The sequence below is a fragment of the Ambystoma mexicanum genome, chromosome 10 (genome assembly GCF_040938575.1).
Source record: "Ambystoma mexicanum isolate Mex_15411 chromosome 10, UKY_AmexF1_1, whole genome shotgun sequence".
Taxonomy (NCBI): Eukaryota; Metazoa; Chordata; class Amphibia; order Caudata; family Ambystomatidae; genus Ambystoma; species Ambystoma mexicanum.
Window position 1 is genome coordinate 1,687,110,738 of NC_090932.1, and position 21,409 is coordinate 1,687,132,146.

Genomic DNA, 21,409 nt, shown 5'->3' on the forward strand with positions numbered 1-21,409 from the left:
TGCATCCACTGGGAGCCAATGGAGGGATTTCAGAGCTGGAGAGATACGATCCCAGGGCTTGAGGCCAAGGAAAAATCTTGCAGTCCTGTTCTGGATTAGTTGCAGAGGGCGGAGAGTAGAGGCAGGTAGATTTAGAAAGAGGCTGTTACAATAGTTCAACCTAGAGAGAACCAGAGCTTGGGAGACCATGAGCTTCTGGGAGAAGGAGAGGAAAGACGGAGTACCTCTCTGAGAAGATGCAGTAGGAAGTTTGACTTTTTAGAGACATCAGAGATGTGGGCGGAGAAGGAAAGTGTGGAGTCAAAGATGACTCCAAGGTTCTTAGCCTCGCAGGTGGGGGTAGGAGGAGGGCCAAGGGAGGCCAACCAGAGAGTGAGAGGAAAGGATGATGAAGGTGTTCCGATGAGGAGGATCTCCATCTTGCTGCCATTCAGACAAAGATCATTGGCTGCACACCAATCTTGAATGGCAGTTAGGCAATCAGAGATGAGGGAGGGAGAGGAGGTGGCCGAGGGCAGCCTGAAAATGAGTTGAGTGTCATCAGCGTAGCACTGGAATTTTGAGCAGAAAATGGCAATGCAGTGGGAGTTGCAAGGTATTGGTTGAAAAGCCAGGGCGAGAGATTAGACCCCTGGGGAACACCACAGGTAGAGAGGAAGATAGATGCTAGGAAGGACCCATGTTGGACCTGTGAGGGTCGATCAGAGAGGAAAGAGGTCAGCCAGTCCAGAGCCTGATCAGTGATACCCAGGTTATCACTGAGAGGGTTGAGCAGGATGGTATGGTTGAACGCGTCGAAGGCAGAAGAGAGATTGAGGAGGATGAGGACAGAAGGAATGTTACAGTCAAGGTTAGAGAGCAGATCTTCACGGATGTTCAGGAGAGCAGATTGTGGCAGCTCTGAAGCCAGACTGGTGGTCATGGAGACAGCCAACAGAATTGAAATGAAGGTTAAGCTGAGTGATGGCAAACTTTTCCAGGAGTTTGCCCAGAAAGGGAGTAACAGAAATTGGATGATAGTTAGCCGGACAAGAAGGATCAGCTGTGGGTTTCTTGAGATGAGGATGCACAAGGGAATGCTTCAGAGGGGAGGGGAAGGATCCTGAGGCAAAGGAGTGGTTGCAAAAATCAGCAAGGCCGGAGAAAGGGTGTCAATGTGGTCCTTGATGGTTTTAGTGGAACAGGGATTGAACCTGTTTTGATGAGGCTTTCATAGATCGGACTTGCCTAGCAACCTCGACAGGGGAGAAAAGAGGATAGGACGAGAAGGATGGTGGGGGGGTGGCTAAAGGAGGGTCAGCAAGCACAGATGGAGAGGGGAGAGGAAGGGTGTGGGTGGAGAGGGTGAACAGGATGTCCTGGGTTTTTTAAATGAAGTGAGAGGCAAGGGAATTGCAAAGAGCCTGGGGGGCAACAGGAGGGGTAGAGACTGCAGCAGGGTTGGCCAGCTCCTTGCAGATTTTAAACAGTTCAGCCGAGTTTTAAGATGCCGCAAAGACACAAGCTTGAATGTGGACTCGCTTCTTGGTGAGGACAGAGAGTCGGTATTGCCTTTATACCAGGTGACAGGCCAGTTTGTCAGAGGATGAACAGGAAGTCTTCCATTTCTTCTCAGCTGCCCTACACTTACATTTAAGTGTAGCTAGGTCAGAGTCATACCAGGAATTGCACTTGGCTTTGGACTTCAAACAGATCCTCATAACAGGGGCAAGAGCATCAAGTGTATCAGAAATTGAAGAGTAGAGCAGAGACAGGGCTGTGTCAGGATGTGAGACAGCCAGAGGTGGCGGGTTGGAGTGGGGTGGCGATTAAAGCCTCAACTGACGTACGCTTCATAGGCCGGATGTCTGAGAAGGTAGGTGGCAGTGTTGGGGTAGGCTTGGCTTGGTGGGAAGAGAGAGAGAGGAGAGGAGGGAGTGATTGCTCCAGGAGAGAGGAGTGGTCAGAGGGAAGGAGAGGGGGAGGTCAGAGGAGATCAAGACATTGAGTGTGTGCCCTGCAGAGTGAGTCAGGCCAGAGGGGAGGATGGACAGGGAGAGTGAGTCGCAGAGGTCACGGAAGAGTACAGAGGAGGAACAAGGAGAGTATAAATGGATATTGGATACTCGAGGAAGAGTTGAGTGGTAGAGGCCAGGAGGGAGGAGGAGAGGTCCGCCCACTCAGAGAGAAATGAGGTGATTTGACCAGGAGGCTGGTAGATGGTCACCACAGTAAGAGAATGGGTAGGAGAAAGAGAGAGCCTACAGACAAGGCATTCAAAAGAGTAGGACTGAGTGGCAATGATAGAGGTAGGAATCCACTCAGGAATGATCAGGGCTACCCCCCCACCGGACCGGGAGGATCTGGGTGCGGAGAGGATCTTGTAGCCATCAGGGAGGAGAGTGTCAAAGCTTGCGACAGAGCTGGCCGTGAATCATGTCTCAGTAAAACCAAGGTTAAATAAAAGGGTACCTGTCAGTACCATAGGCCATTCAGGTAAACTTATATATCAAGAAAATAAACAATGTGCCTAGGCACAAATGAGGCTAGAGAGAAAGTTTTAAAAATATACAAATTATATATAATTTTTTGGAAGCAAAGCCAATTGCACTTACATATACATAACAATTTCAAAATAATTTTACCCGAGCATATTTCACATCATATATTTCTTCTCATCAGTTTGTGTTCTCTCATCACACTTTCCCACAGGCGACTCCTTCCTTGACATCTTTGCTGCGTTGCACCACTTCACACTTACATGTCTGCTTGCAGCTAGAGTGTGGTTCACAGGCCCAGTTCTCAACTGGTTTCCCTTTTGCTTGTTAAACATATAAATCAGTCCTGATAGGTGACTTCCTATCTGACTGCCCCATGGTCACCTGTGGAGTGCCATAAGGATCAATACTCTACCCAGTGATGTTTAATCTCAATACGGAATACCGTGGCTAGCTTCTCTTCGTCCCCAATATCTCACTTAACCAATACGCCAAAGATATACAGTTACAACTCAAAGTGAAATGTACTGAAGAGGTTTCACGCCTCGGAAAACGCCTTCCCTATATCCAAGCTTCGATGACAAGCAAATGCTTGATACTTAATCCTGCCCAATCAGACAATGGGCTTCATTTTAAGTTTGCCAGTCGGGAAACAACAGTTTCTGGACCGGCAAACTAGGTGTTTGCCTGATGGAGCCGCTGTACCCGACAGGTCTGACCTTGCTGTGCACAGCAGTCATGGCAGGCAAAGCCGTTATGGAAGCACCGGTGTTGTTAATAAAGGTGACGGTGCTTCCGTGTCCCCACTCCCATAGAGTCCTACCGGACTCTATGAGAGTGGGGATTAACAAAATTACCAGTGCCTGACTTCCCGGTCGACAGACTTGGAATAACCCAGTGACATCGAAAAGTTAGGCGCCAGCAGTCTATTACGGGTTCAGCGGCAACCCTCCGGTAGCACCAGCACGGTTACCGCCAGACCCGTAATGAAGCTCATTGTCCTACTAGGCCATCAATCTGGCCCATACTGTCAACTTTGTGCTTCCCTATTGTCATGGACCGTACTGTACCCTGGTCCCACATGCTATTTATTTTATTGTACTATCCTTGTTGCGCAACCTTCTGTAAACCATGTTGTTCTAAAAGACTAATGTGCCCAGTTACCCGAGGGTTTGGCTGCGCTATATAAATAAACAAACTAAACTAAACTAAACTAATCTAAACAGATGGGCATCCAAGGGTGGCAGTATGACCTGTACATCGATAGATTCAAGTCTCAGTTGACCACATCTCCTGCCAACAACAAACTAGCAAAATATGTGATTTATAAACTAGCACTCCTCTAGACGTTAAAACCCTTCCGCCCAGCTGTGGATTTCAGAACAAAGGACAAGGCCTTGATAATATCACACCTTCATTAAAGTATAGTTGGGTATAAATCAACTACAGGCTCTGATGCATTAGATGGTTGGCACCCTAGAGAACCCTCTGAACTTAGGAAGTCATCTGCACGTTATTCCTTTCATGTATTATTTATTTGTGTGCATCATTTATATAAAGTTTTTTTTTGTTTTAAATGGGCGAGCCCCTCGACTGAGAATGAAGAAGGCCAAATGACCTGTTCTCTGGGGTAGCTGCCACCCAAGAGTGTCTACAGCCACGTTTCTCCCCACTCTGCTCTTCAAAGAGGAGACATAAGTGGCTGTAGACCCTCCAGAGTGGGAAGCAACTCACAAAACGGGTCATTAGGCCGTGTTTGTTCTCAGTTGAGGAGGATCCACTCTCTTATTTTGAAAAACGTGGAGTTTAACCCTAAACTAGTTAGGATACTCCAGACATGAACCCCTTGCTCACTGTGCTTGCAGACATACAGCACCACCTCACTGATGAGGCCCGACTAGGCAGAAACACGAGTCTGGGGTTGGTGTTTTGGTACTTTTGTTTAGCTGAGAATTACCTAGCATGTCAGTTCTGGACTGGCTGTTCTAAGGGCAGGGACCAGCCTGATATGCAAATGGTTACTTCTCGTGTGTGAAAGGTACAATGAGTCAAACCGTGGTCATTAGAGGTTTTGGGGTGCATCCTCCACAGCCCTGCCTGGCTAGTCCAGTGAAGGGGGAGGGATTACGGGGGTCGTGGAGATCTGCAGGTTGCAGATCCCTGTTGTAAACCTTCCTGAGTGGAAACCAACCCATAGAGCAGGTTAGTTGGCCATGTTCGTTCACGGTCAAGGGGCTTCCGCATTTTTGCATACTTTATATTAACATAATCCACAACTTACAGAGAATCTAAAACAGGAAGATGAAGAGCTGCACATCAAAATGGAGAACTCAAAAAGATCTATAGTTCTCTGTGAGATCCGTCCTCATCAAGATCCTTGCAATTATTAGATGACCATCATCTCGCTAAGGCATGTGTTCCTCTAAGTACAAACAGCTGTAGAGTGGCATATGGTGTGTGCGCGTGGCCACATGTTTGACTCTGTGTGCATGCATGTGCGCATATGTGTGCATGCCTCCAGTATAATGAAATGCAGCCTCACAGCCAAGCAAACGTTACTACAGGCAGGTTGTGCAGACTGCATCATGTAAGGAAAGTATGCAGGAGTTGGAGCTGGCCGTGACATACTGAGTTACCCCTTCATCTGCTACCCTCTGTCATTGCTGCATTGTCTGTGTTGTCACGAGCTCCGGAGAACCGCTCGCCTGTGTTATGCGTTATGTCGCAACTGGAAGCAGTTAATTCAGTTGGTGGCACGTTACAAATCCCAATTCCAATTAAAATGATGTGGACAGCATCTGGAGATGCCCGGCCATCTTTTTTTGCAGCCGATATCCACGGAAAGGTCCCCTGGTTGGTTTAGTGACAGACCTGATACTGATTTTAATAGATGTATTTCACATTGTTTCACAAAGCCATGCAGCTCGGCAGCGAATGTTTCTGGGTCATCCAAGTCCTGGGTCATCGCAGGTGCTAATGTCCTGCTTGGGATTCTGCCATCAAGAGCATTACACTTGCCAACATGACCCATTCCAATCTCTAGGGGCTTAGCCAGAACTGTTTTTTTTTTCTTTGTATGTCTTACCCTTTTTTTTTTTTAATCCTTGGGCTAGCTCTGGGTCAATGGGGCACCTTCAACCTGGGAGATCAAAGTCCCCATCTCCTTGGTATGGACTGGTGTGAGCTCTCTTTCCCCTTCACATAGTTGGAGCACTCACACCATAGAGGCAAACATCTCCTAGGATCTTAGAAGGCGTGGTGCTGCCTCCTGGGAGATCCCATACTCTAACTCCTCCAGCTGCACGGTAACCCTGCTTCTAGGAACCGTTCCATCACCAGACTGCTTAGAACTCCGGATGTGGCCTGCGTCCTGATGCCTTTGCTGCGGTGTAGCACAAGGGGTCATGTGCCAGAGGTAGCCGTGGAATGGAAGTGGGGAGTACAGAAGATATGAATGATGAGGAAAGAAGGACCACACCAGCTGCGATGGTGGATCCAGCTTGCCTCAGGAAGTGGACAGAGCATGTACTCGGCTGTGTGAAATCAGCCAAGAGGTTAATAGGTTTATGAACCTGAGGGGGTTCTTTAAGAAGAGGTGGTGCTCATATGGGAAGGATGGGGATGCAGAAATTACTCAAACATCAATATTAAGGTTGACTCAAGAAATTGCCAAGGTGTACGCTGTTTTCTTAGCAATTATCTAGAACAGGAAGTACAGCAGACATCAATGGACGTCGCATAGCAAATTCTCCCCGATTTACATGAAAAACATTCTTTTATAACAAACATTCATCATCATTGACGTCATACTATGTGGCAAACTGTAAAAACATATGTGGTGCTGTGGGTGGGTAACGGGGAACATCTATATAATAAACTTTCTATGGGGGTTCAAGTTGTGATTGGGTCTCTCCTGTCAGGTGGGAAACTAAGCCCTCCCCTAGTGCAAGTCATCTTCATCGTCACAAATTACACAACAATCTATTGTATCTCAAACTATAGGGCTCTTTGATACGTGGCCCTCTATCATTGGTTGGCACACTTGTACCCTTCTGGAATATTCCACTCGCTAGCAGTGCACAAGCTGGTACTCCAGGTGCTAGAGCGTTTGGTCATGACCATAACTCCCCACCCAATTAGCCCAACATCTCTCATCACTCTTACTTTCTGTCATTCAATTAGTCTTTGAACATGGCCTTGTAGGCTTCACAACTCCTGGGAATATTAGGGAGTGTGTGCGTGCTATTATCTTTAGGTCTCTGCAGAGTCTGCTTAAGTCTATTTCCATCCAGGTCACATGACTGACGACCACATTTCGAACTTCTTTTCAATTTTAAATGGTATTACAACAAATAGAGCTTGGCACTTATTGGGCCTCATTACACGGAAGGCGGTGAGCCATGGCGCTATTAGTGCCATGGCTCATGCTGGTAAAATACCGGCACCGCCTTGGCGGAAAGGGGATTTACCGCCCCATTCCAAGGTTGGCGGGGCGGTAATTCCCCCTTCCACCATTGCCCTTCCCCATCCCCATTTTTGCCCCATAGCGCTCTATGGGAATGGGGAAGGCGCTAATTACGGCACCGCAATTTTGCGGTGCTGTAATTAGCTCCGAGGTCCCTTAGCGGGTTGGTTTTTAACGCCTGCAAAAAGCAGGCGTTAAATCACCAACCCGCTAAGGGACCTCGTAGTAAGGCGGTACTGGTTAACGGTCACCGTTACCATTAACGGTGGCCGTTAACCATTACCGCCTTCCGTGTAATGAGGCCCATTGTCTCTCAGCTGCACGTTGGCAGGAGCTCTGCTCGTCTCTTGTATTAATTGTATCCATTGAATAGACAACCAGTTCTCGGCTGCACTAGCCTTCTTGACACTGGTCCAAACAATCCTCCTTGATTCTTTCTTGCTTGTCAGCTACTGTTTGTTAACTGTGACACACTTCAGGCTTCCTGCTCCTGGAATCCCAGTTTGCTGAAACACGATGTTGAACATCCAGATTTCTTATGCTTACATACACCTTGGTGACACCGGCTGCATTCTATATACTACGTACAGATAGCTTCTATGATCACTTAGTCTACTTGCGTTGCTGGCTCTGTACAATTATGAATGGTTTTGCATTTCCTTCCGTGCTCTTCACACGTGTAATCTTCATTTTACATGTAACAGGTTACTTGATTCTTTACTTCGCCACTGGATTCTATGTTTTCTTTACGTTATCCACTGTTATCTGTTCTCAGTGTGTCACGTTGTATCATGTGATGTCACCAGTCTGCTTTTTCATTCATCTTCTCCCGCTCTTCAGGGATCTTTCCCAAGAGGCTGTCAGCTCTTTGTGGAGGCTTTCTCAACGGATCATTTGCTTCAAAAGCTGCGCGTGTTATTGGCATCACTTCAGGTGTCACCTTCATCACGATCTCTGCTTCCCAACATATAAGCAGGTTAGGGGCGGGGTTTATAGTGGGGGCTTTTGGCTCCTCCTCTACATTTACATGTGATCCTAGTTGCCAGCCGAGTGGCAGGTGGCATGACCTCCATATTGCATGATTTCTGTTTCCCTTTCCATGTCGTCCCCTCGGACCTTCTCTCGTCTGATCACGCGCCAAGTATTGTCTCTGTTCAGGATGGCTTGAATCATTTCAAGATCTCAGTGTTATGTGTCAAAATCTGCCCTCGTGGTTTAATCTGTTTTTAGGATACACTCCCCATTTGAGAGAAATCTTAATTTACACTAAATGTGCCATTAGTAGCTGTCACTTTATTAACATTCGCTGCATGGGTGCTTTGTGCATTATTTAAAAAAAAAAGGAAAATATATGTATAACTTGTAATAATGCCTTAGACAGACTCTAAGGGTGGAGGGATATCTAAGCAGGGGTAAAGCTGGAGACCATTTAGTATGAGTGTTGTAAGGCCAGACACACAGGTGAGTGGTCTGGCAGGGGCCTGGCAGTTCTGATCCTCTGCGCCATTCTGCCCTCTTCATTGGCATCGCTGCGGACCATGAAGTCCCACTAACTTCCTCTGAGTTTCAAGGCTGAGGAATTGGCCACATCCGTGAAAATAGGCGGACGGGAGAAAAATCCAGCCACCTGCCTCCTTTGTTTTCAAGTTAAAAATTGCCCACGTGCCAAAAATCAATTGTGCAGTGCAGCCCTCGAGGGAGGTGTGCTTATTTAATCTCCCACTTAGTGGCGGCGCTCCTGGCCTTGCGGTGAATATGTTACCAGGAATTAGTAAGCAGTTACCTTAAACCAACCAACCATGGGATGGCTCCAGATGTCAGATGTTGGCATTAAGTGATAATAAATGGAAAAGATTCGGAGAGGCAGCAGATCCCGTCCCGCTAATGGAATATTGATTGCGCTAGGGGAAGAGGGAGCGCGCGATGCCGCGGCGGGAGCGCAAAGTGTCTCCACCATGCAGAGCTCTTTCTCTCATCCATTGAGTGCAAATAGGCAAACAGCGGGAGGTGATAGGGAAGGAAAACACAGGGCCTAGAGGCTGATGATCAACTGAGTGCTCCATACGTCTAGGCTAAGGCAGCACACATCCCCTGACCCGGAAGAACTTCAAGCTTTCCAGACAGATGATTGACACTCTTTTATTTTTGTATATACTATTGTTGTGCGGGTTGCACTGTTAGCACCTCTCCTGGGACAATAACATGACCTGAGCCCACGTTAACATGGAAGGCAAAGGAGGTGTACCCATCGGGCTGTGTCTGTTTTCCCTTTTTGATAGTGTTCACTGCTGCTTTAGTAGTAGTGTGTGGCTTAGTTGGCAGTTAAGCAACTATTCATCCCTGTGCTCCTACAGAGCAGAAGTCATTTCCTAATATCTTTCCAGAAATTCGGCAAATCAGACAGTTAGTAATCATTGGCAAATCCTGTAGGTCTTGGCCTCAAATGCCCAGGGCCTCATTACAGGTTTGCCGACATTCTGGTGGCAAATCTGCCAGAATACCGGCAGGCACAATTACCATTACCGGCACTCGTCTGTATTACCGGCCGATTACAGTATCCACGGTAAATCCCCATTCCATGGGCTTCCATGGTGGGGGGGTTCTGACATTATTACTGGCTATGCCAGTAATCTAGGCAGTCTTAGCTGGAGGTAAATCTTTAACCCCTACCGGCAACGTTGTCGATGACCGGTCCAGTACAGGTGCCAGTAAACATTATTACTGGAACTCTGACCGTGCGCCAGCCAACTCACTTGTAATAAGTCTCTTTGTCATCATACCCACGGCATAGTCACCAAACGGTGAGACATAACCCTCCACATACCATACATTATTAATATCACAAGTTACATTGCATGTTTGCATGGCATTTGCACATTTCATTTGAAGGCACGTATCATAGTGCAGGGTAGGGTATATGCGTAAAATGGAAGAGGACGGGAATGTGGAAGAGGACGGGAATGTGGAAGAGGAAGGGAATGTGGAAGAGGACGGGAATGTGGAAGAGGACGGGAATGTGGAAGAGGAAGGGAATGTGGAAGAGGAAGGGAATGTGGAAGAGGAAGGAATGTAGAAGAGGACGGGAATGTGGAAGAGGAAGGGAATGTGGAAGAGGAAGGGAATGTAGAAGAGGACGGGAATGTGGAAGAGGAAGGGAATGTGGAAGAGGAAGGGAATGCACCAGGGAAGGGAATGTGGAAGAGGAAGGGAATGTGGAAGAGGAAGGGAATGCGCCAGGGAAGGGAAGGCGGAAGAGGAAGGGAATGCACCAGGGAAGGGAATGGGGAAGAGGAAGAGAATGTGGAAGAGGAAGGGAAAGCACCAGGGAAGGGAATGCACCAGGGAAGGGAATGCGGAAGAGGAAGGGAATGTGGAAGAGGAAGGGAATGTGGAAGAGGGCGGGAATGTGGAAGAGGAAGGGAATGTGGAAGAGGAAGGGAATGCACCAGGGAAGGGAATGCACCAGGGAAGGGAAGGTGGAAGAGGAAGGGAATGCACCAGGGAAGGGAATGCACCAGGGAAGGGAATGCGGAAGAGGAAGGGAATGTGGAAGAGGAAGGGAATGCACCAGGGAAGGGAATGCGGAAGAGGAAGGGAATGTGGAAGAGGACGGGAATGTGGAAGAGGAAGGGAATGTGGAAGAGGAAGGGAATGCACCAGGGAAGGGAATGTGGAAGAGGAAAGGAATGTGGAAGAGGAAGGGAATGCACCAGGGAAGGGAATGCACCAGGGAAGGGAAGGCGGAAGAGGAAGGGAATGCACCAGGGAAGGGAATGCACCAGGGAAGGGAATGCGGAAGAGGAAGGGAATGTGGAAGAGGAAGGGAATGTGGAAGAGGACGGGAATGTGGAAGAGGAAGGGAATGTGGAAGAGGAAGGGAAAGCACCAGGGAAGGGAATGCACCAGGGAAGGGAATGCGGAAGAGGAAGAGAATGTGGAAGAGGAAGGGAAAGCACCAGGGAAGGGAATGCACCAGGGAAGGGAATGCGGAAGAGGAAGGGAATGTGGAAGAGGAAGGGAATGTGGAAGAGGACGGGAATGTGGAAGAGGAAGGGAATGTGGAAGAGGAAGGGAATGCACCAGGGAAGGGAATGCGGAAGAGGAAGAGAATGTGGAAGAGGAAGGGAAAGCACCAGGGAAGGGAATGCACCAGGGAAGGGAATGCGGAAGAGGAAGGGAATGTGGAAGAGGAAGGGAATGTGGAAGAGGACAGGAATGTGGAAGAGGAAGGGAATGTGGAAGAGGAAGGGAATGCACCAGGGAAGGGAATGCGGAAGAGGAAGGGAATGTGGAAGAGGATGGGAATGTGGAAGAGGAAGGGAATGTGGAAGAGGAAGGGAATGCACCAGGGAAGGGAATGTGGAAGAGGAAGGGAATGTGGAAGAGGAAGGGAATGCACCAGGGAAGGGAATGCACGAGGGAAGGGAAGGCAGAAGAGGAAGGGAATGCACCAGGGAAGGGAATGCGGAAGAGGAAGGGAATGTGGAAGAGGAAGGAAATGTGGAAGAGGACGGGAATGTGGAAGAGGAAGGGAATGTGGAAGAGGAAGGGAAAGCACCAGGGAAGGGAATGCACCAGGGAAGGGAATGCGGAAGAGGAAGAGAATGTGGAAGAGGAAGGGAAAGCACCAGGGAAGGGAATGCACCAGGGAAGGGAATGCGGAAGAGGAAGGGAATGTGGAAGAGGAAGGGAATGTGGAAGAGGACGGGAATGTGGAAGAGGAAGGGAATGTGGAAGAGGAAGGGAATGCACCAGGGAAGGGAATGCGGAAGAGGAAGAGAATGTGGAAGAGGAAGGGAAAGCACCAGGGAAGGGAATGCACCAGGGAAGGGAATGCGGAAGAGGAAGGGAATGTGGAAGAGGAAGGGAATGTGGAAGAGGATGGGAATGTGGAAGAGGAAGGGAATGTGGAAGAGGAAGGGAATGCACCAGGGAAGGGAATGCACCAGGGAAGGGAAGGCGGAAGAGGAAGGGAATGCACCAGGGAAGGGAATGCACCAGGGAAGGGAATGCGGAAGAGGAAGGGAATGTGGAAGAGGAAGGGAATGCACCAGGGAAGGGAATGCGGAAGAGGAAGGGAATGTGGAAGAGGAAGGGAATGCACCAGGGAAGGGAATGTGGAAGAGGAAGGGAATGCACCAGGGAAGGGAATGCACCAGGGAAGGGAAGGCGGAAGAGGAAGGGAATGCACCAGGGAAGGGAATGCGGAAGAGGAAGGGAAAGCACCAGGGAAGGGAATGCACCATGGAAGGGAATGCGGAAGAGGAAGGGAATGTGGAAGAGGAAGGGAATGTGGAAGAGGACAGGAATGTGGAAGAGGACGGGAATGTGGAAGAGGAAGGGAATGTGGAAGAGGACGGGAATGTGGAAGAGGAAGGGAATGTGGAAGAGGAAGGGAATGCACCAGTGAAGGGAATGCACCAGGGAAGGGAAGGCGGAAGAGGAAGGGAATGTGGAAGAGGAAGGGAATGTGGAAGAGGAAGGGAATGTGGAAGAGGAAGGGAATGCACCAGGGAAGGGAATGCACCAGTGAAGGGAAGGCGGAAGAGGAAGGGAATGTGGAAGAGGAAGGGAATGTGGAAGAGGACGGGAATGTGGAAGAGGAAAGGAAGGGAATGTGGAAGAGGAAGGGAATGCACCAGGGAAGGGAATGCACCAGGGAAGGGAAGGCGGAAGAGGAAGGGAATGCACCAGGGAAGGGCATGCACCAGGGAAGGGAATGCGGAAGAGGAAGGGAATGTGGAAGAGCAAGGGAATGCACCAGGGAAGGGAATGCGGAAGAGGAAGGGAATGTGGAAGAGGAAGGGAATGTGGAAGAGCAAGGGAATGTGGAAGAGGAAGGGAATGCACCAGGGAAGGGAATGCACCAGGGAAGGGAAGGCGGAAGAGGAAGGGAATGTGGAAGAGGACGGGAATGTGGAAGAGGACGGGAATGTGGAAGAGGAAGGGAATGCACCAGGGAAGGGAATGCACCAGGGAAGGGAATGCGGAAGAGGAAGGGAATGTGGAAGAGGAAGGGAATGTGGAAGAGGAAGGGAATGCACCAGGGAAGGGAATGCGAAAGAGGAAGGGAATGTGGAAGAGGAAGGGAAAGCACCAGGGAAAGGAATGCGGAAGAGGAAGGGAATGTGGAAGAGGAAGGGAATGCACCAGGGAAGGGAATGCACCAGGGAAGGGAAGGCGGAAGAGGAAGGGAAAGCACCAGGGAAGGGAATGCGGAAGAGGAAGGGAATGTGGAAGAGGACGGGAATGTGGAAGAGGAAGGGAATGTGGAAGAGGAAGGGAATGCACCAGGGAAGGGAATGCACCAGGGAAGGGAAGGTGGAAGAGGAAGGGAATGCACCAGGGAAGGGAATGCACCAGGGAAGGGAAGGCGGAAGAGGAAGGGAAAGCACCAGGGAAAGGAATGCGGAAGAGGAAGGGAATGTGGAAGAGGACGGGAATGTGGAAGAGGAAGGGAATGTGGAAGAGGAAGGGAATGCACCAGGGAAGGGAATGCACCAGGGAAGGGAAGGTGGAAGAGGAAGGGAATGCACCAGGGAAGGGAATGCACCAGGGAAGGGAATGCGGAAGAGGAAGGGAATGTGGAAGAGGAAGGGAATGCACCAGGGAAGGGAATGCGGAAGAGGAAGGGAATGTGGAAGAGGACGGGAATGTGGAAGAGGAAGGGAATGTGGAAGAGGAAGGGAATGCACCAGGGAAGGGAATGTGGAAGAGGAAGGGAATGTGGAAGAGGAAGGGAATGCACCAGGGAAGGGAATGCACCAGGGAAGGGAAGGCGGAAGAGGAAGGGAATGCACCAGGGAAGGGAATGCACCAGGGAAGGGAATGCGGAAGAGGAAGGGAATGTGGAAGAGGAAGGGAATGTGGAAGAGGACGGGAATGTGGAAGAGGAAGGGAATGTGGAAGAGGAAGGGAAAGCACCAGGGAAGGGAATGCACCAGGGAAGGGAATGCGGAAGAGGAAGAGAATGTGGAAGAGGAAGGGAAAGCACCAGGGAAGGGAATGCACCAGGGAAGGGAATGCGGAAGAGGAAGGGAATGTGGAAGAGGAAGGGAATGTGGAAGAGGACGGGAATGTGGAAGAGGAAGGGAATGTGGAAGAGGAAGGGAAAGCACCAGGGAAAGGAATGCGGAAGAGGAAGGGAATGTGGAAGAGGAAGGGAATGCACCAGGGAAGGGAATGCACCAGGGAAGGGAAGGCGGAAGAGGAAGGGAAAGCACCAGGGAAGGGAATGCGGAAGAGGAAGGGAATGTGGAAGAGGACGGGAATGTGGAAGAGGAAGGGAATGTGGAAGAGGAAGGGAATGCACCAGGGAAGGGAATGCACCAGGGAAGGGAAGGTGGAAGAGGAAGGGAATGCACCAGGGAAGGGAATGCACCAGGGAAGGGAAGGCGGAAGAGGAAGGGAAAGCACCAGGGAAAGGAATGCGGAAGAGGAAGGGAATGTGGAAGAGGACGGGAATGTGGAAGAGGAAGGGAATGTGGAAGAGGAAGGGAATGCACCAGGGAAGGGAATGCACCAGGGAAGGGAAGGTGGAAGAGGAAGGGAATGCACCAGGGAAGGGAATGCACCAGGGAAGGGAATGCGGAAGAGGAAGGGAATGTGGAAGAGGAAGGGAATGCACCAGGGAAGGGAATGCGGAAGAGGAAGGGAATGTGGAAGAGGACGGGAATGTGGAAGAGGAAGGGAATGTGGAAGAGGAAGGGAATGCACCAGGGAAGGGAATGTGGAAGAGGAAGGGAATGTGGAAGAGGAAGGGAATGCACCAGGGAAGGGAATGCACCAGGGAAGGGAAGGCGGAAGAGGAAGGGAATGCACCAGGGAAGGGAATGCACCAGGGAAGGGAATGCGGAAGAGGAAGGGAATGTGGAAGAGGAAGGGAATGTGGAAGAGGACGGGAATGTGGAAGAGGAAGGGAATGTGGAAGAGGAAGGGAAAGCACCAGGGAAGGGAATGCACCAGGGAAGGGAATGCGGAAGAGGAAGAGAATGTGGAAGAGGAAGGGAAAGCACCAGGGAAGGGAATGCACCAGGGAAGGGAATGCGGAAGAGGAAGGGAATGTGGAAGAGGAAGGGAATGTGGAAGAGGACGGGAATGTGGAAGAGGAAGGGAATGTGGAAGAGGAAGGGAATGCACCAGGGAAGGGAATGCGGAAGAGGAAGAGAATGTGGAAGAGGAAGGGAAAGCACCAGGGAAGGGAATGCACCAGGGAAGGGAATGCGGAAGAGGAAGGGAATGTGGAAGAGGAAGGGAATGTGGAAGAGGAAGGGAATGCACCAGGGAAGGGAATGCGGAAGAGGAAGGGAATGTGGAAGAGGAAGGGAAAGCACCAGGGAAAGGAATGCGGAAGAGGAAGGGAATGTGGAAGAGGAAGGGAATGCACCAGGGAAGGGAATGCACCAGGGAAGGGAAGGCGGAAGAGGAAGGGAAAGCACCAGGGAAGGGAATGCGGAAGAGGAAGGGAATGTGGAAGAGGACGGGAATGTGGAAGAGGAAGGGAATGTGGAAGAGGAAGGGAATGCACCAGGGAAGGGAAGGTGGAAGAGGAAGGGAATGCACCAGGGAAGGGAATGCACCAGGGAAGGGAAGGCGGAAGAGGAAGGGAAAGCACCAGGGAAAGGAATGCGGAAGAGGAAGGGAATGTGGAAGAGGACGGGAATGTGGAAGAGGAAGGGAATGTGGAAGAGGAAGGGAATGCACCAGGGAAGGGAATGCACCAGGGAAGGGAAGGTGGAAGAGGAAGGGAATGCACCAGGGAAGGGAATGCACCAGGGAAGGGAATGCGGAAGAGGAAGGGAATGTGGAAGAGGAAGGGAATGCACCAGGGAAGGGAATGCGGAAGAGGAAGGGAATGTGGAAGAGGACGGGAATGTGGAAGAGGAAGGGAATGTGGAAGAGGAAGGGAATGCACCAGGGAAGGGAATGTGGAAGAGGAAGGGAATGTGGAAGAGGAAGGGAATGCACCAGGGAAGGGAATGCACCAGGGAAGGGAAGGCGGAAGAGGAAGGGAATGCACCAGGGAAGGGAATGCACCAGGGAAGGGAATGCGGAAGAGGAAGGGAATGTGGAAGAGGAAGGGAATGTGGAAGAGGACGGGAATGTGGAAGAGGAAGGGAATGTGGAAGAGGAAGGGAAAGCACCAGGGAAGGGAATGCACCAGGGAAGGGAATGCGGAAGAGGAAGAGAATGTGGAAGAGGAAGGGAAAGCACCAGGGAAGGGAATGCACCAGGGAAGGGAATGCGGAAGAGGAAGGGAATGTGGAAGAGGAAGGGAATGTGGAAGAGGACGGGAATGTGGAAGAGGAAGGGAATGTGGAAGAGGAAGGGAATGCACCAGGGAAGGGAATGCGGAAGAGGAAGAGAATGTGGAAGAGGAAGGGAAAGCACCAGGGAAGGGAATGCACCAGGGAAGGGAATGCGGAAGAGGAAGGGAATGTGGAAGAGGAAGGGAATGTGGAAGAGGAAGGGAATGCACCAGGGAAGGGAATGCGGAAGAGGAAGGGAATGTGGAAGAGGAAGGGAAAGCACCAGGGAAAGGAATGCGGAAGAGGAAGGGAATGTGGAAGAGGAAGGGAATGCACCAGGGAAGGGAATGCGGAAGAGGAAGGGAATGTGGAAGAGGAAGGGAATGTGGAAGAGGAAGGGAATGCACCAGGGAAGGGGAGCTGCCAATCTAAACTGGTCGGGCATCTGCACTGCCGCTTCTTGAACACTAAACAAAAAGTAGCCCCCCCACTTAATGTACCACTTCATGCATGACATCACTTACTACACAAAACACTCAAGGCCTACAATAATGTAAGGTCTTCACCCTAAAGGTGATGCACTCCCCTAACTGCATTTGCCCTGCTCCTTAAACACCACTTTCACTCATCATGTCACGTCACTCGCACAGGGCTTTATAAAATGTTTCTGTGTCACTCTCAAATGGCGCTTCACGTATGATCCTGGAATATATGTAACTATATGTACATTGGCGTGCGGGTCAAACCTCTGCAGCCTTGACAAAGAGCACGTGTCGGCACCTCAAATGCTTGTAAAACAAAGGGCCTCATTACAATCCTGACGGAATGGGTTAACGGGTGCCGCAAATGGATGCGGACCCATTAAACCCATTCCGCCTGATTACGAGGTCCCCTCACGGGACCCGGTAAGGACGCATGTTAAACCAGGCGTCGTTACCGGGTCCCGCGAGGGGTACAGGGAACTACCAATGGGCCGGTCGTAATCGGCCCGTTGCTAGCTCCCTGCACCTATTCCCATTGAGCCCTATGGGGGCTCGAATGGGAATGGGGAAGGTCCGGACCCGTGTTCCCTGAGGGAGGAATTACCGGACCCTCCAAACTTGGAATGGCCCAGTAATTCCCCATTCAGGGAACCCGGACCCGGACCCAGGTTTGGAGGCAGACATGCCGCCAATAGCGGCATGGCTACCGCCAAAACCGTAATGAGGCCCAAACACTCTAAGGGCCTCATTACGAGGCTTGCGCTCCCGTAATGAAGGGGGCCGGTACGGGACCGGCCCCCTTCATTATGGGAGCACGTATTACGAGGTTCCCTTTGCGGGACCCAGATCAGATGTCTGGTAAAACCAGACGTGCTTTGCGGGTCCCGCAAGGGGAAGAGGGAGCTAATAACGGGCCATTTGTAATGTGCCCGTTGTTACCTCCCTCCCCATTCCCATTGAGCCCTATGGGGGCTCAAATGGGAATGGGGATGGGCTCCTGCAAGGAGGACTTACCAGGTCCTCCTATGTCGGAATGACCCGGTAAGTCCCCATTGCAGGAACCCGGTAATGGAGCCCGGTATGGAGGCAGCCATGGAGCTAATAGCTCCATGGCTACCTCCAAACTCGTAATGAGGCCCTTCCTTATAGTCAAGCAAGACTGGTCTTTTCTCTTGTTCCACACAGTCAACCATTTTTGATTTAAATTGAAATATAAACAGCCAGCGCCCAGGTGTTTGTGGTTCCCTCAAACCTTTTCTCCTTTCTAACCATTGGAACGAATGAGCACTGTCCCCTGGGAACCAACAAACCGGCAGCAAGGCCGATGCTTTCAAAATGCGTTGATCATCGCAGAACCCCAGTGTTCCTGGTGCTCTACCCCGTACCCCGCATGGGGACACCAGCGCTGTACATAGGCGAGAGTGTGTCATAGGTTCTCTATTAGTGTTTGACATAAAATGTCACACAGCAGCGCTTCATAGCACCCCAAGCCAGCAGCAGGGAGTAAGGTGCTGCTACATAAAACAAGGGGTGCGTCAATGATGGGGTGGCGAGATGGAAGGGAAAGGGGGGCACCGAGGAAGGTGAAGAAGGCACTTGCAGGGCCCTGTCTGCACATGTAAGGAGAGGGGCGGTGCTGTGTCAGGGTGCTGTTGAAGATATAAAGAGAGGGTGGCGGTACTGCCCCAAGGTGGGGTCTGCAGATGTAAGTATAGGGGGGGGCTACAGTACCAGCGTTTCATCAACAGGTTTAACCAGTGGTGGAAATGGAAATAATGCAAATGAGAATCCCACAAATGCTGGGGAGGGGACGGAATTTGCAGGAGGGGGAGGAGTTCCGATCACGTGGAGTTCAGAGGAGGTGGTGCAGTTCAACTCTGCTCAAAGGACATTTTCAAAATAATAGTTTAAAAATGGTGCCATTTCTTTCGTGCTGCTTCTTTCCACACTCCGGACTGTGAAAAATCCAGGATTGCATCCCACTTCCTGGGCAAATAGTCAATACTATTTGTTCTCGGGAGGATAGCTCAGGGGCAACGTGCTTGCCTTGGAAGCAAAATGACAAGGAGCAACACAGGTTCGTTCCGCCCTTAGAAACCTCTGGGTATTAAGCGCGTTATGAACAAACTATCACATCACATCGTATTATAGTCACTTGCCATCTCTTACTTTCCCCTCTCACCCCATTGTTTAGCTTTCAACAATACTCTTTTTATAAAGATAAACTGAAAAGTACACAAACCATAGAAAAGTACCTGTACAAATATATAAATCCTTATAAATATATGAGTAGGCAACATGTGTTCAACTGTGGCAGCAACCACTCTCTCCTACCTTGTATTAAAAACTACAAACACCAGAGGGCAATTCAGCAGAAGGCAAAACATGGCCTGTTGATTTTGAAAATGTATTTTCAAGACTTAAAGACTTGTAACAAAATGTAACGTGTGAATAAGTTGCCTATCGTTTGACAAAGTCATGCTTTATATATAATGTGAGTAAAATGTTACAGTCTACCTACAATAAACACTTGTTGCTGTGATAAATATCAGCATATGAAAATAAGGCAGACAATGTAAACCGGTTTGGGGTATATTTAATTCTCCTGGAGGAGGGCATAGATTTAGGCAGCTAAAGGGTTCTTTGTGTCTGCCGTCACAATAAAAATGTCCCACTGCAGTTCTTAACACAGAAACATTAAAGTCTTGCACAAAACAATGGTCTCTTTCATGGGCCCTCGTTGTTAATTCACCGCCACGTGTAATGCTCGGCTTGAAGAAAGGAAGCCATAGGCAGCACTTACGGGGCCTGCAGGGTCTGAGGGGGCACTGGGAGGAGGGTATTTATCTGGAGCCATTCTATGCAGGAGGTGCCATGCCTTGGGCTGGCCCTGGCTGCCGGGACAATGAGGGTGCTGAGCAGGAAAACCCTGCCCTTGCACGCCATCCTCATTGTCCTGCCAGCGGGGCACCTTTTCCCTGCTGCACTGTCGAGGTGTCCTGCTCCCAAATGTCCCCGTCTAAACTGCTTGTCAGGGCGGGGGCAGGCAGGGTCCGAGATCCGGGGAGACATGTGATACCGAGTTTCGGACCCAGCAAGAGCCGGCCCATTGAACAGCGCTGGGTTTAACGAGAGGGTCATTCCCCCGGTTGCTGGATTCATGGTGTGGGTGTGACCTCATGAGAGAATGTTGGCTGAATCTTAGAATGTTTATGTGTGAAGAGGCTTCCACAGCCAGGTGTTAAAGGGAGAGAGCCCTGGTGGTGGGAGCCAGTGAGTCTATACAGAGCTTACATGAGATCTTACCTATGTAACGGAAGAAAGGAACTTCATACCAGCTTACCTGATCTCCCTGAATAGCGCCTGCCACATGTGCTGTGGGCATGGACTTCCATGTGAGTAACTCCGGGGCACCCTTCCATGAAAAGGGAGACATCCCATCAGATGCTTTCTGGATTGGATGGAGACTGCTTTGCTTGTGAGGGCTGAATCTATGGCTTGTTGGAGAGGGGCCGTGGATGTTAAGTTGGCTGCCCACACAGACAGCATGTTCCTGTATGAGCGGGTCCTCGTAGAGCTTGCCAGCTGTGCGAGAGAATGAGCATGAGGGTCATACGTGATATGATATGATGAGATGACTGGTGCTTAATACCCAGAGGTTTCTAAGCGCGGACCTGAGGATCGAGCCTGTGTTGCTCCGCGTTGTCTTGCTTCCAAGGCGAACACGTTGCCCCTGAGCTATCCTCCGGGGCCTAGTGCACTCATTGTGTCCACTAGGTCTGGCTTGCAGCTAAATCCAGTGGGCATGGCCTTGCTCACGGCACCACCACCCTTGTGCCCAATGGGTCTAGCGCATAGCTCATGTCTAACTCCAGATTGTGGACACAAGCTGGGTCTGTGGGCTCTGGCAGATACAGCTCACAGACATCAACTGGGTGCAGGATCGGTCTGGGGCATAATACTGCCTGGGGCACCAGTTGCAATTGGGAATTAATTCCTTTTGTGAGAGAATGTTTGAAAAGTACCCAAGGGGAGTTTTTGATAAAAAGTGAAGCAAATTGCGCATGTTAACGATATTTACTCAGCATCTCTGGTCAAAATTAATTTCTACATGGTGAAGTAATTCATCTCTCGAAACATGGTTTGTACAGGCGCATTATAAATACCCAATCAAGTAATCAATATTGGCCAAAAAAGTGGCCCACACAGACCCAAATAACTGGCCCACACCAGCAATTTGTATTTTTGGTTAGGGCATTGCCCTATTGCCCCATAGGGCGGTCCAAGTCTGACTGGGTGTGTGGGCCAACACAGGCTCAGTTCAGACCCAGCTCATAGCTTGCAATCCCACAGCTGGCTACACAGGCCCTCAAAGAGCTGCTGCGATGTGCTGCGGCCTAATGACCCCAACCCAGGTCCCTGGGTGTACACAAACTGGCTCAGGTCTCACAGACCACAGATCAGCCCCACCCTAAACCTGCGGCCTTACCGAGACTTGCCATGAATCTAAACCAAAGCCAGATTAGCAAGTTTATTAAACAGGCAGCATGCGTTCTTTTGTTTCCTTATTGATGCCCAATTTCACTTCTCTGAGATCCCAATAACCCTTCTGAGACTTGGGTTAAGCCAGAGAGGGCTTCTGCAGACTAGCTGCAGAATGCCATGCTCCACAGTGTCGGCCATTTTTAAATCTCTCTTTTATTGTGTAGTCATTCATGTTGCCTTTTATTAAAGCTA